We start from the raw sequence: 12,056 nt of genomic DNA, 5'->3' as shown, positions 1-12,056 counted from the left end.
TCATAATATTTGAACCCTACTTTCTGTATTTAGCTATATATGAAAGAGAATGATTGAAGATAATTATGTTACTGGAAGTATTGTGAAAGTCAGCAGTTAGAGGGAAGGGTAGGACATAAACTGCTGTCCTGCTGGGAGAAAGACAAACAGATTTCTGCCCATACACACTCCATTTGGCAGCAGCTTTCTAGCAAGTCAGCAAGTGCAACCTGGCTGACTGATCAGCACATAGATAGTTCCAGACTAGGTATGGCATTGCTGCCTCTTGCCTGTAAGGGAGATCATAGATGACATAAAAGAGAGCTCAGCTGGAAAAGGTTAGAGACAAAATACACAAATTATAAGAAAAAAGACTTCATTAGTTCAGGTCTTCATACGGTAGCCAATAATCTTGGACCACATGAATTACATCATCAAGTATGTCTCATACAAGAATATATTTTCTAGGAGATTAATTATTTGGCATGACACAAGTTATGTGGCAGAAAAGAAATGTTAACATTAGGAAGACTGAAACTTTTCAGCCATAGCAAAGTTACCTTGTAGAATATGATTAAGTTAGACACTTTGTCCTGTTTCTCCTGCTTTTTTTTTGCTTTTTTCCCTGACTTTGAAAGTTCTGCTCTTTGCTCAGCTGCTGCTGCATTTTTATTCTCTCAGACATTTTGTAGGTCACAAGGGTATCGTTCTGACTGAGATGTGGTCAGAGAGAATAAGAAAAATCGATTTTGGAAAACCTCTGCTAGCACTCTTTCATGAACATTTTGTTATATCCATTGTGAGCTTTTAAAAGGCTGAACCTGTGAATTTGCTATTGCCATGTCTTTGTATGATTTTTGTAGGTTTATAAGCTGAGAAAGAGCAGCACAGCATAGAAAACACCCCAGTCTTCATGTGCTCTGGGACAGATTCTCTTTTGTGTTAGATTGTAATTTAATATTCTGTGCACAGGCATGCAGAATTTCTTGCTGGGCACTGAATTATGCAGAGAACTGTAGATCTGCAAACAGGAAGCTAAGCTTAGAAAGGATAATGTATTAAAAGTGACAGTGAAAAGCTGTTCTGTTTTCTGTGTTCTTTCACTCCCCCTAAAAGTCCTCTGTCCTTTACTAGATCTACAGGAAGATATGTGGTACAGATGTATTGAAAGGTAAAGTTTTTTTCAAAGACTTGAAAACTACCAGTCCTATCTCTCTGCCAGGCTTTTATATGGTTCCCTTCACCATAACACCTTGGAATTTCTACTGATCAGGTCTCTGAAAAATCAATGCAGAAGATGAATTAAGTATATCAGAGTGTTTCTGTGAGACTGAAAAGCCTTTTGATTCACAATCTCAGTACTGTTTTTCAGTTTTGTTCCAAAGTAGCAGAGTGGAGGAAAAAAGTAAGGACTTGTGATTAGATAAACTCCTTTTAATTTTTCCATTCTGTATTAGCCAGATGGAAACACATGGACAATTGGTTTACAGAGATCTTTATCCTCTCTCCTTCATTAGCACCACGGGGAAGTTTCTGTAGTGGCTAATGCACTTACTGACATGGTTTCAACAATTTAATCACCTAGAAGCCTCTCTGTAAGGTCAATGTTCTCTACATTTGTTCCAACTCATTTACTGAGTAGAAAGGTGAACTTTTTCATTCCAGGTATGTCATTATGGAAATCATGTTAATGAATCAAGACACTGGAGGGCACATGTATCTCTGTTAGTGAAAGATTAATGGAGACTTTATCAAGGAGGATTCAGTCTTAGATTCTTCTGGTAAATCCAAGTCTGAAGTTTAATTGTGCATTAATAGTCTGTACTTTATACTGGCATAGCAGCTTCCATCTCAGAGAAACTCAAAACATTTTACAAATATCAATACAGCACAGATAAGGAACAATTCTTCTATTACTGAAACACAGTCACCTGAGTGCACAAAGAAGTCATAGCACACAGCACTTCATAGTGAACTGGGATGGATGTCAAAACACACATATTAAGAATCCAATGCCTGATAGAAAAAGCTTTTGGTCAAGCAATTTTTTATATTTATCATATATAAATATTATATGCTCTATGTTTGTATTTAAGCTTACTGGTAAAGTATCTCTGTTGTTCATGACTGTAGAGTGAACTGAACAACAATGTTTGCATATTGTCACAATGCAAATATTCACATAATATTTCCTAAAAATGTGCTGAAGAAGTCATTCTCTGATCCCAGAAAAAAGTAATGAAATTAGTTTTGTGATTTAATCAGCTTTCTTGCTGATGAAAGCTTCCAGACATCAAACAGGACAGTAAGAATAGGGATCGAAAAGAGTAATAAACAGTAATATAAAATTAATAGAAAGAGGCATTTCAAATTCTTCCCATACTATGTATCGATATTTGTTGTTCCTTCGTGACTCAAAGGCATAAAGGAGAGAAAAGGAAGTGCAGGTGCACTGAATATAGGAAGTCTTTCTAGATGAAAATTGTGGATCATTTCTTTACTTCCAAGGTAGCTTCGGGACACAAGGTGATTTTGGACTCTATAACCAGCTCTATTTTAGAGAACAATTTGAATACACTTGCAATTAGCAGAAATCTACGTTCTAAAAACACGTGGTTTCTCTTATACAGCCTAATCTTACTTTCAATAAAAATAATTCAACACAGTGCTATTTGGAATTAACCTTGCTTCTTCCTTTTGATTTACCATTATATTATGGGAAATCAGTAAAATCAGACTGATACCGGTTAGAGTTCATGCTTTTAGGAAAAAAACATGCACTGCTGACATTTTCATTTTAAATCTTTTCACAACAAAAAAACATATAATCAGTTTAAAAATATTTCTATATTCAGAAATTCTGATTCTTTCAGTATTTTTCCTTTTTCATTCTTTTTTTTCTTTTTTTTTTTTAGTTTAAGAGGTTTGGGGACAGAAAAGATTCAGAGTTTTCATATTTGCAGTAGTTTCAAATAATGAAAAATAATCAGACAGATCAATACAAAAATGTAGGCAACATTCAAAGGGTGGAGGAGATTTCACATTCTGCTTATATTGCTTATATGTATTTATGTATTATTTTAACACTGTCTTTGGAGAGAGAGAAAAATTTTGATCTTTTCACGTAGCACAGCATTATATCATATGCAGTAGTTCTGATGAAAGAAATAGGCAGCCTCTCCTAATAATAATTTTTGTATCAATTTTGTTTCTATATGTTTAAGTACATAACATATAGGAGAAGTTTACAATATAGTGACCCAAATCCCTTAATTCTGACACAAGCCTGAATATATGACAATCATGTATTTGAAACACAGAAAAGAAAGATATAAGATGTATACCTTGTTCTTGCCATATAAACCTACCTCTGTCCTCTGGGATTAGTGACAAACACTGGGAATACACTCTACACATATTCCAGCTAGGGCTGTCCTAAAAAACAAATGCCAAGAAGACCGTTTCTCATTTTAGGATGTTCAGTATTTCTCACAGAATTGCCTTCTCTCATTCCTCTTATGGGAATTACACCTGTTTTTCTCCATAGGAGCATTAATGTATTGACTGGTGAAGAATATCTATTTTAGTGAGTTGCCAGGATGTACAAGCATCCCTGTGTCTTAGTAATCATAGATCCTTTGTTCCTGTGCTGAGTTATGTGAATCGTGCACATACAGAAGCAGAATGATCTATTTTTGCCAGAAGGACTCAGGTAATCTGGTTAGTTGCACACACAGTAGTACAATGAAAAGAAAGAATCCTAGCATGAATGTCATTGAAAGGTTAAACCTGACAAGTCTGACTTGCTTTGCACAGAAGAAGTGAAATGGTTTGCCTGAAATACAGCAAGATCATGCTCAATGCCTTCGTCTTCATGTATGTAATGCTGTGAAATCACAGTTGGGAGGGACTCTTCTCTCCTATGTATTACATAGGTTCCTTTATCTGATACAAAGCAATCAGATCACTCTATAGACAACGGAGTTAAATAAGCATTCTTAATATTTTTTTTCTTTTTTCATCTCCAGCTCGAATATTTTCGGGAGTCAGGCAGCTCATAAGAAATTCCTTAGAAATGGAAGGAGTGGAGCCAGAAATGGAAGCAGCTCTCTAGGTTTGAACACAGACAGATTTGTCATATCATAATTTAATATATGGTAATCTAAACCAATATAGACCAAGGCGTCATTGCTGTTAAAACTTTTTCTACAGTAACACCTCAGGTACCCATATGCTGGCAACTATGTTAATAGACCTTTCCCTTAATTAATAGAATTAAGTAATTCCCCTTTGAGCAGAGGAACATTGCTGGTACGGCAGTTTTCTCAAAAGTGTAAGTTCTTGAGAACTCTGTCTTACTCTGTGGGTATAAAGGATTTGTACTTCTTACATAAAAAAAGCAGCACAAATAACTTTTCCCCTACACCTTGCTCAATCTCCTGTCTTTCACAGTAAATAGTATGTGTAACAAGGGGAAAGTACAAGAACAGAGTCCGAATACATTATGCTCCCAAAAATATCATTCCCACCCCTCAGTCATTTGTGGTTCATCCTGCGCTAGAGGTATTTTCCATGCATTTAGTAGCACCCACCATGGGTGTTCTTTTCTGTGATTTTCCCCAGTTTCCCTTACTCCCAAGTGAATATTTAGTAGCTACAATATAACATAGCAAGAGTTCTTTAGCTTAATGAGTTTATTTTTACAAAAAGAGAAATTGTACCTGACAGTTAAGATGGCCTCTTGCTCTCAGTCTGCATCATATCTTACTGTTATCCAGATCCTGAACTCTCTGGAGATACTATACAAGGCAACGGTGAAGGGTGCAAGAATAGAGACAGAATGTCTTTTTTCTGTATTTATCACCATCTAAGGGGGAAACAAAAAAAAAAAAAAAAGAGGTAATTTTGTATGCAAATGCAAACTAGAAGCATGAACTAGTGACTACTGGATCACCTTTAATACTTGATAATTAGGGGAGGAGAGAAGTTAATGGTAGAAAAATACCTGTCTGCACTACTTAAGAACTCATCTCATGTCTTTAAATATAAAGTGAGTCCAAAATTTTCATTTTCTATTCTGCTATATGTTTAGCATACCTATTCCTTTCTATTGGTCCTCTGTACCCATTTTCTTCACTGCAAGATAAAGTAACCCTCAGCTGTGCATTGCTGTGATAATTGAAGTAGATTGTGAGTGATTTGATAGATATGACAGAGGTAACCTTCAAATAATTCTCTTTTATGACAGATACAACAAAACCGCCACATATGCTGCCTTAGCTAGGGGTTATAAAAGAGGTATCTCCGCCTTGCCAATCTGGAGTTCACAGAGCAACATCTTATCAATGCCCACCTCACTGCCTAGTGTTATAGATTACCAAAAAGTGCGGAGGGGCAGTGGCTTATCAGAACCATAGCCCTCCAATCATGGGAAGACACAGGGACTTCCACAGAGGGTGCCTGCACATACAGACTGAAAAACAGAAATCTGGGTCAGCAGAAGACTACTATATCCATGTTATTCATACGGCAGTAGTCTACTGATCAGTACTTTTTGGATACAGGTGTTTAATAAGCTCGAAAAGCTCTGCAGAACAGAAGAGCCTCTGACTGACATCCAGAGATCTTGCATCTGCCTTTTGTATAGAATGAGCAGTGACACTGCAAAAGACTCAATAAAAAAAGGCTCGGTTTTTTTTGCATAAGGTACTCAGATTCAGCTGTAATGTACAAGCAAGAACTCTGAGCTTCTTAGTCAAAAGAAAATCTAATTTCTGGGTTAGAATTAAAGTTCTATATATGAGACAGCAAATGGGGCAAGGACCGGGAAGGCAGAGAAAACAGGAGAAAACAGGAAAGGCAGGAGTGATGCCTTATCTTCCATGAGTAAAGAACTATCTTCATTTCAGTTTTATTCAGAGAATAAGGAATGGACCATACAAAGGACTGAGAAAATATACAAGTGTCCTTTCCAGGGCTTTGGGTTAAAGTAGAGCCACAAACTGGGGTTGTTCTTCTTTTGGCCTCTTTACATTAAATCAGTATATTTCTTCCTACGAAATATACAGGCTCACTGCAACACTATTAATTTTACAGCTACTGTTCCACAGATTTACAGCATATGGTTGAGTACAACAGCATGAAGAGTCAAACTGAGCCTGTACTACAAAAAGTGAATGCATGCTTTTTATTTTATTTTCACCTTCTAAAAGAGGAGTTCCTAATGTCAGCAATTTATTTATCAGTTTTCAGCTCTCACCTGCTTGCTTTTCTCATTGGTTTCGATTCAAAACAGCTGCATGAAAACTTACATATGGAGTAATATGCTGAAGAGGATCAATTGCATTGAAAAAAATTGTCATCAATATTTTTTTTCAGAACTTAAGGCCTACTGCTTTAATTATGTGTATTTGAGTGCACTGAAGTTTAACTCAAACATTAGGTGAATTTCAGACTCATAGAGAAGTTTTAAAATAATCATGGGAGTTATTAAATAAATGGTTTATAACAGATACCAGATATAACCTTATATTTAGATATTTTCAGTCTTAGGTATTTTACTATTTTATACATATTTTTCATGTTTTTATATAAAGTAGCTACTGTTACCATTCTGAATGGTATAAGATTTGCTACATCTTCAGAAAGCATTTATTTTCCCCTTTACAATGATAAGAAAAAGCTTTTCACAAGGATTTTGAAGAAAAATATAGTCAATAATTTGCTCCAGTAGCCTTCAGAAATTTCTGAATACCTCAGAATATGTGTTAACAACCTTTCAGAGTCTCAGATCTCCAGAAAAGTAAAATTCCATTTCATACATTTGTCAAGATACTTTTTTTAGTTTCCCTAAGTAATTAGTGTTGATTGGAGAAGGGAGATAAAAACATAAACTGGGATACCAAATTATTCTCTCACACACAAAAAGCAAGTAGCAGATTATAACTATATCCCTCCTGAGTACCAAAAATAGACTTGAAGAGAAAAAGGGTAAAAATTAAGTTCCCAGCCAATCTCTTCTTAATAAACCTATTCTAAATGGATTTCCACTTGCCAACAGTATTTCTCTATTTCCATCTATAATTCCTTTTTTTCAGAACCACTCATTGTTTTCCTTTGTCATATTCTCTCCTCTGAACAGGTTCTACCCCCATATGTGTCATTGATTTTGAACGAAATCAGTTAGCTTGCACCTCTTCAGTTCTGCCCATCTGCAACCCAGTCTTCCATTACTTCAGTTTGTTGCCATGATGCAGGATGGCATTGAAGCTTTTTGGTCTCCACCATAATCCTCTGGCTCTCTGGCCTCTCAGCTGGAACTCATTATTGCTTCAATACAGAGACATTCATCCCTAAAACTCCTCACATCTAAGGGAGAGGTCTGGCTGTACTTCAGATATAGCATAATTTTGATGAAGGGCAAAGCTCCTTTCCAAAATCCCTGCTGTTATCTAGAAGGAAAGTGGGAGACTGAGGGAATGATTTAGTAATGGAACGCTAAACTTAGCAGCATAAAGACGTACATGCTCATTACAGAAAAATTATCTTCCACAGTAGGCTTGCTTAGAGCAAGCTCTTTGGCATGGAGATGGTTTCTTTTTCTCTATTTATGCAAGGATAGTACAATGGGGAGCCAAACTTCACGGGTGCAATGGGGCATCAACATGACAGAAATCAGCATCTGAAGGAAACAGCAGCTCTCATGACAGGCTATGTGTGATTGATTGCCCCCAAATGTAGTTTCAGTCATCAAATCGGTCACCTGCTCCTACTTGTTGATATGTATTGGACTGAAAAGGAAGCGTATTTGTTTCCAAATGGAAGTGGATTAAGAAAAGCAGGTGTCTGAGACACTGCAGCTTCCCCTTTTTTCACACTTTTGGTTGTTCATCTCATTTTCAATTTTGATAATTAACAGAGTTAACCTCCAGTACTCTTTTTTTCCAGTTCATTGTTATAACTGGCACAGTACTCATGGTTTCTGTGCTGATCACAAAAGAATTGCTTTGCTTCTTCTCTGCCTTGTGCCTTCCTCATTTAAATGATCTCGGGTTTTGTCCATGTCCATTGGCCCAGACTTCCCTTGCTGCTGGCTGATGCCTCTCTCTGCAGCTCACTCTGTTTTGTTGCTCTGTCTCCAGAGGTATGGTTAGGAGGTTGAGCACTTTCCAAAGCAACTCAATGAGCTTAGCTGGAGTGAGGCGAAAACAATAGCAATTGGCAGCAAACGGTAGACAGACTGACATAGGCTTTTAAATATTATGGTGTTAGAAAGCATACAGGAATTATAGACAGGAAGAAAATGGAAGAGAGAAAAATATAGAACAGGAGAAAGCAGAACATAAGAGACAATGAAGTGGTCAAGTGACAACTTTAGCAAGCTAGGAATAGTCTATTGTATTAGTCACTAGAAACCCGGTTTACATGTAGACAGACAACACTGCCTAGAGAATGACAGGACACTTGTTTCCCATGTGCTTTCACTGTCCTCTCTTTGTTCCCCCCCCCCTCCTCTCTATTTCTGTTTCCTTCTAGTTCTTTGAATTACTTCTTTACAAATTTTTCAGCTCTTCCATTTCTTTCTCTTTGCTTTTTGCTCCTGTATTTGAAGCAGAGACAGGGAAGACGAGAGGAGTTATACAGGTTTTCAATACTGAGAACAAAAGCTTGGACTTTGAAGCATCAATGGAGAAGGAATCAGTAGAGAGAGTAAAGTACTTGTTTATTTCTCTAACTGTGGTGTTACATTTTGTTCCACTATCATATTAAACTTTTTTTTAAACATAGCACACACTACTTTTCACACATTCTTTGCTCATTTCCAATAGTACAGAATTATATGCATATGACCCTGGCAACATCAGGTCACTACTATGCATAAGTGTTATTATCAGTTCTCACAATCTTATCACTATTCTTGTAATATTTAATGCTTTTCTTGAAGCCCCATCTCTCATATTCCTATCATTATGTGACAATTTCAAGTTAGATACTTTGAAAAATAAATGAAGGGTGGGATTCATCTCACCTAATTCAATATGTGTAGAATGTAGACATCTACACCTCAGCTAACCCCCTAGGCTAACTTTATAGTCAATTAAGAAAATTAGGCAATTTTAAAGCATGGACTTTATGATCTATTTTAGAAGTCTATTTTGGGACGAGATATGCTGCACCCAAGAAGTGCCTGTTTCTCCCCACTGATACACAGGAAGCCCAGGACGAATAGCTGAGCTGTAGATGATTACATTTGGTCAAATTCTTTTCACCTCTGGGCTTTGCAGAAAAAAAAAAAAAGAAATCAGAAAGTAATGTCTAATATGGATGACCTTCTACTTACTATAACATTAACAAATAAGAATAACCTCAAAAAATTTATTTAAAACCATATAGAATCTTCAAGAATTTCAGGCTTTCATTCCTTTGATCTATTTGATGACCAAGCTCTTTTTTGTTGTTTTGTTATTTTTGAATACTTGAAACTGCTATTAAATACTGTTTTATAAATATAATTTCCCCTTCTCTTCAAATCTTTCTTTGTCTCCCACTTCAGCCACCTTGTGGTTCCCTCACTTTTCAGGGCTTTTTCCATTTTCTGAGATTCACTGTATTGACTTCTGCAAGGGTGTCTGGAAGGCAAGGACATCTGCTTCACAAGGTTATCTGAACAATGACCCTTTCAATGCAAAAACTGATAATAAGTAAAGGGGGAAGGTATAACAGAAAAAGACAAACATGGTAGACGAAAGATAATGGAGACAATGGCAAAGACCAAAAGTGTTCAGCTACTAATTGCTGGACCACTAAGAAACTCCAGGTACAGCATTGGAGAGGGTCAGCCTGTACTCTTCAACTGACAAGGGAGAAACATCAGTACTCAAGATACTTCTGCAGGACTATGCAAAATGTACAAAGGTAAGTTTAGAAGAAGGGGATAAGGGAGGAACAAAGCGGGGGATTAAACCAAAAGAGGCATAAAAGGGGGTGACTGCATGTAAACCATGGCTGGTCAACGTTCTTGTCTGACCCAGCCCTGTGACTGATCATCACAGTCTGTCCTGTCTCCTGATTAAATCCTTTCTTAATGATTTCTCTGTGTATTCTCACTGTATGTCCTTTGTCTATGTGAATGTTGCAAGGATGAGGTGCCAGCTGCCAGAGGGACCACAGTGAGTGGATTTGGGGCCAGCAGCTGGAGTCACACCAGGAGTGTGGGCACCCCTGGCCTGTGGTGTCAGCTACTGAAGCCAGTGGGGTCACTGTGCCACTCACTGGGGTGAGTGGGGGACTGAGCCCAAGCCACTTGGTAATGGTATGTATCCTGAAAATGAGTGGGGCAGGCAGGAGTGAGGAGTGTGAGAGGTTCAGCACCAGCAGCTGGAGCAAGACCATGGGTCACAGCCTGTGTGCCTGGTGCTAATTGCTGGGGGACAAGTGTCTGTGTCTCCCCCAAATCATGTGTGTGGGGTGTACGTTCACTAGCAAACCTCACACAGAAACAGCTGGCAAGTAGGGGATCTATGGGGTGAGTAAGAGGGCCAAGGATCGGGGCAGGGCAACCAGTGTACAAGTGCTTGTAAATCTAGAGTGGTGCATGTGCGCTTTCACTAGCGACCTTTAGAAAACATTAGAAAATAATGGATATTTTTATAACTGGCTTAAATATATATATATATATCCCTTCCTCTCCCCTCTCACTTCTTTTAGTCAGAGTTTGAGGTTTTTTTCTTTTGTTTATGCGCTACATCTGGCTGCATTTGACACACCTTGTAATATCTATCCCAAATAGAGCTGTGTGCAACTTAGCAGTTTTACTTCCCAGGGGCTCATACAATTACAGTCTGTCAAACATATATCACTTAGCTAAGCAACAACTAAGGAGAGCAATAATAACCTACAAATTTTTCATGGTAAAGCATTACAGAAGGAGAGGCACTATTCTAAGTGACAAAAAAAGGGTTATAGCTCCAGGAATAATGAGATAAAATTAAGGAGGGTGTTTGGTTTGATTCTTTTACTAAATATCAGGGGGAAAAATAATCCTGACTGGGGAATTATTTACCTTGTTACTCCTCTAACAGGAATATTAGAAGGTCTGTCACTTGGAAAATGCATTGACAGCTAAACAAAAGGGAAAATAAACACTAATCCATGGAATTAAAAGACAATGAATTTTGGGGGAGTTAGATGCTTTTTCAGGCTTTTAAACATTGTTTTAGCCTGTGCAGCATATTTTGTGAATACGTGAGCAGCTTCTCACGAGCTATAGAATGTGAGGTTTTTTTGGTTTTTGGTTTGTTTTTTTTTTTTTTTTTTACACAGAATCCCAGGGGAAAAATACTCAGAGACATTGATCGTAAGTAATTTCAATATTTTATTGTTTCAGATTGCAAGGGAGAATTTTAGTTTTGCCATAGTGTTAAAATGATTGCGGATGGAAAGGGATAAGAAGGTATATGGGGGTGGGATGTTAATACCATGCTGAATAATAGATATTATTCGTGATGAATCAGTAGTGAAGGCTGGACAACAGTATGAGGAGGGGGAGCAACAGTGCACTGTAAAGGATACCCAGAGCAAAGCTGTGGGGAAGAACCTGTCCTCACTGTGGACAAAGTCTAAATATCTGTCACAATCTTTCAGACTGATGAGTAAAAAGTTTCTTATAATTTAAGCAATGTTGGTCCAATGCCTCCTGGGCAGGGTTGTAAGCAATGCCCCCGTGTCTTCTTATGTGACATCGGCCAAATTCTGGCTTTTTTTGGACAGAAAAGATTGTGAAACTATGTTCTTTGTTGTCTGTGGGTGTTCACTCACTGTCTGCCAAATTCTCAACAGATTAAACAGCCTCATATTTTCTTCTGAGCTGGTGTTAGTACTATAGCTATTTTCTGGCTTCGGAGAAAACAAAATATGTACTTGTTTTTCTTCTTATTTTTCCATACTATTCTTGCTGTATGCTAAACAAATCACTGTTCACCAGTTTGACTAGGAAGAAAAGAGAAAGAAGTTACTGTAATTTCATCTCAAAATGAAATAATAAATAGTCTGTGAAGGGCAAAGGTTGACTCTTTCTT

General features: G+C 37.4%; 2 long non-coding RNA genes across 3 annotated transcripts in view; one reads left to right on the top strand and one right to left on the bottom strand.

The window, feature by feature from the left end:
• Positions 1-833: 833 nt before the first annotated feature.
• The window catches only part of LOC135579341 (uncharacterized), a 23,124-nt gene continuing 11,901 nt past the window's right edge, over positions 834-12,056 (bottom strand). Inside the window, exons 3-4 of the long non-coding RNA XR_010472180.1 lie at positions 4,701-4,846; positions 834-3,414 (exon numbers count right to left, since the gene is read on the bottom strand). This is a non-coding gene — a long non-coding RNA (uncharacterized LOC135579341). The remainder of the gene's footprint in view (positions 3,415-4,700; positions 4,847-12,056) is intronic.
• Positions 10,911-12,056, top strand: part of LOC110357939 (uncharacterized) — a 25,898-nt gene continuing 24,752 nt past the window's right edge. For both annotated transcript variants that reach the window (XR_002411938.2, XR_010472179.1), the window contains exon 1: positions 10,911-11,335. This is a non-coding gene — a long non-coding RNA (uncharacterized LOC110357939). The remainder of the gene's footprint in view (positions 11,336-12,056) is intronic.

The sequence above is a fragment of the Columba livia genome, chromosome 4 (genome assembly GCF_036013475.1).
Source record: "Columba livia isolate bColLiv1 breed racing homer chromosome 4, bColLiv1.pat.W.v2, whole genome shotgun sequence".
In the NCBI taxonomy this organism is placed as follows: domain Eukaryota; kingdom Metazoa; phylum Chordata; class Aves; order Columbiformes; family Columbidae; genus Columba; species Columba livia.
The sequence above is the reverse complement of the archived record's forward strand: the minus strand, read 5'-3'. Positions and strand labels throughout refer to the sequence as shown.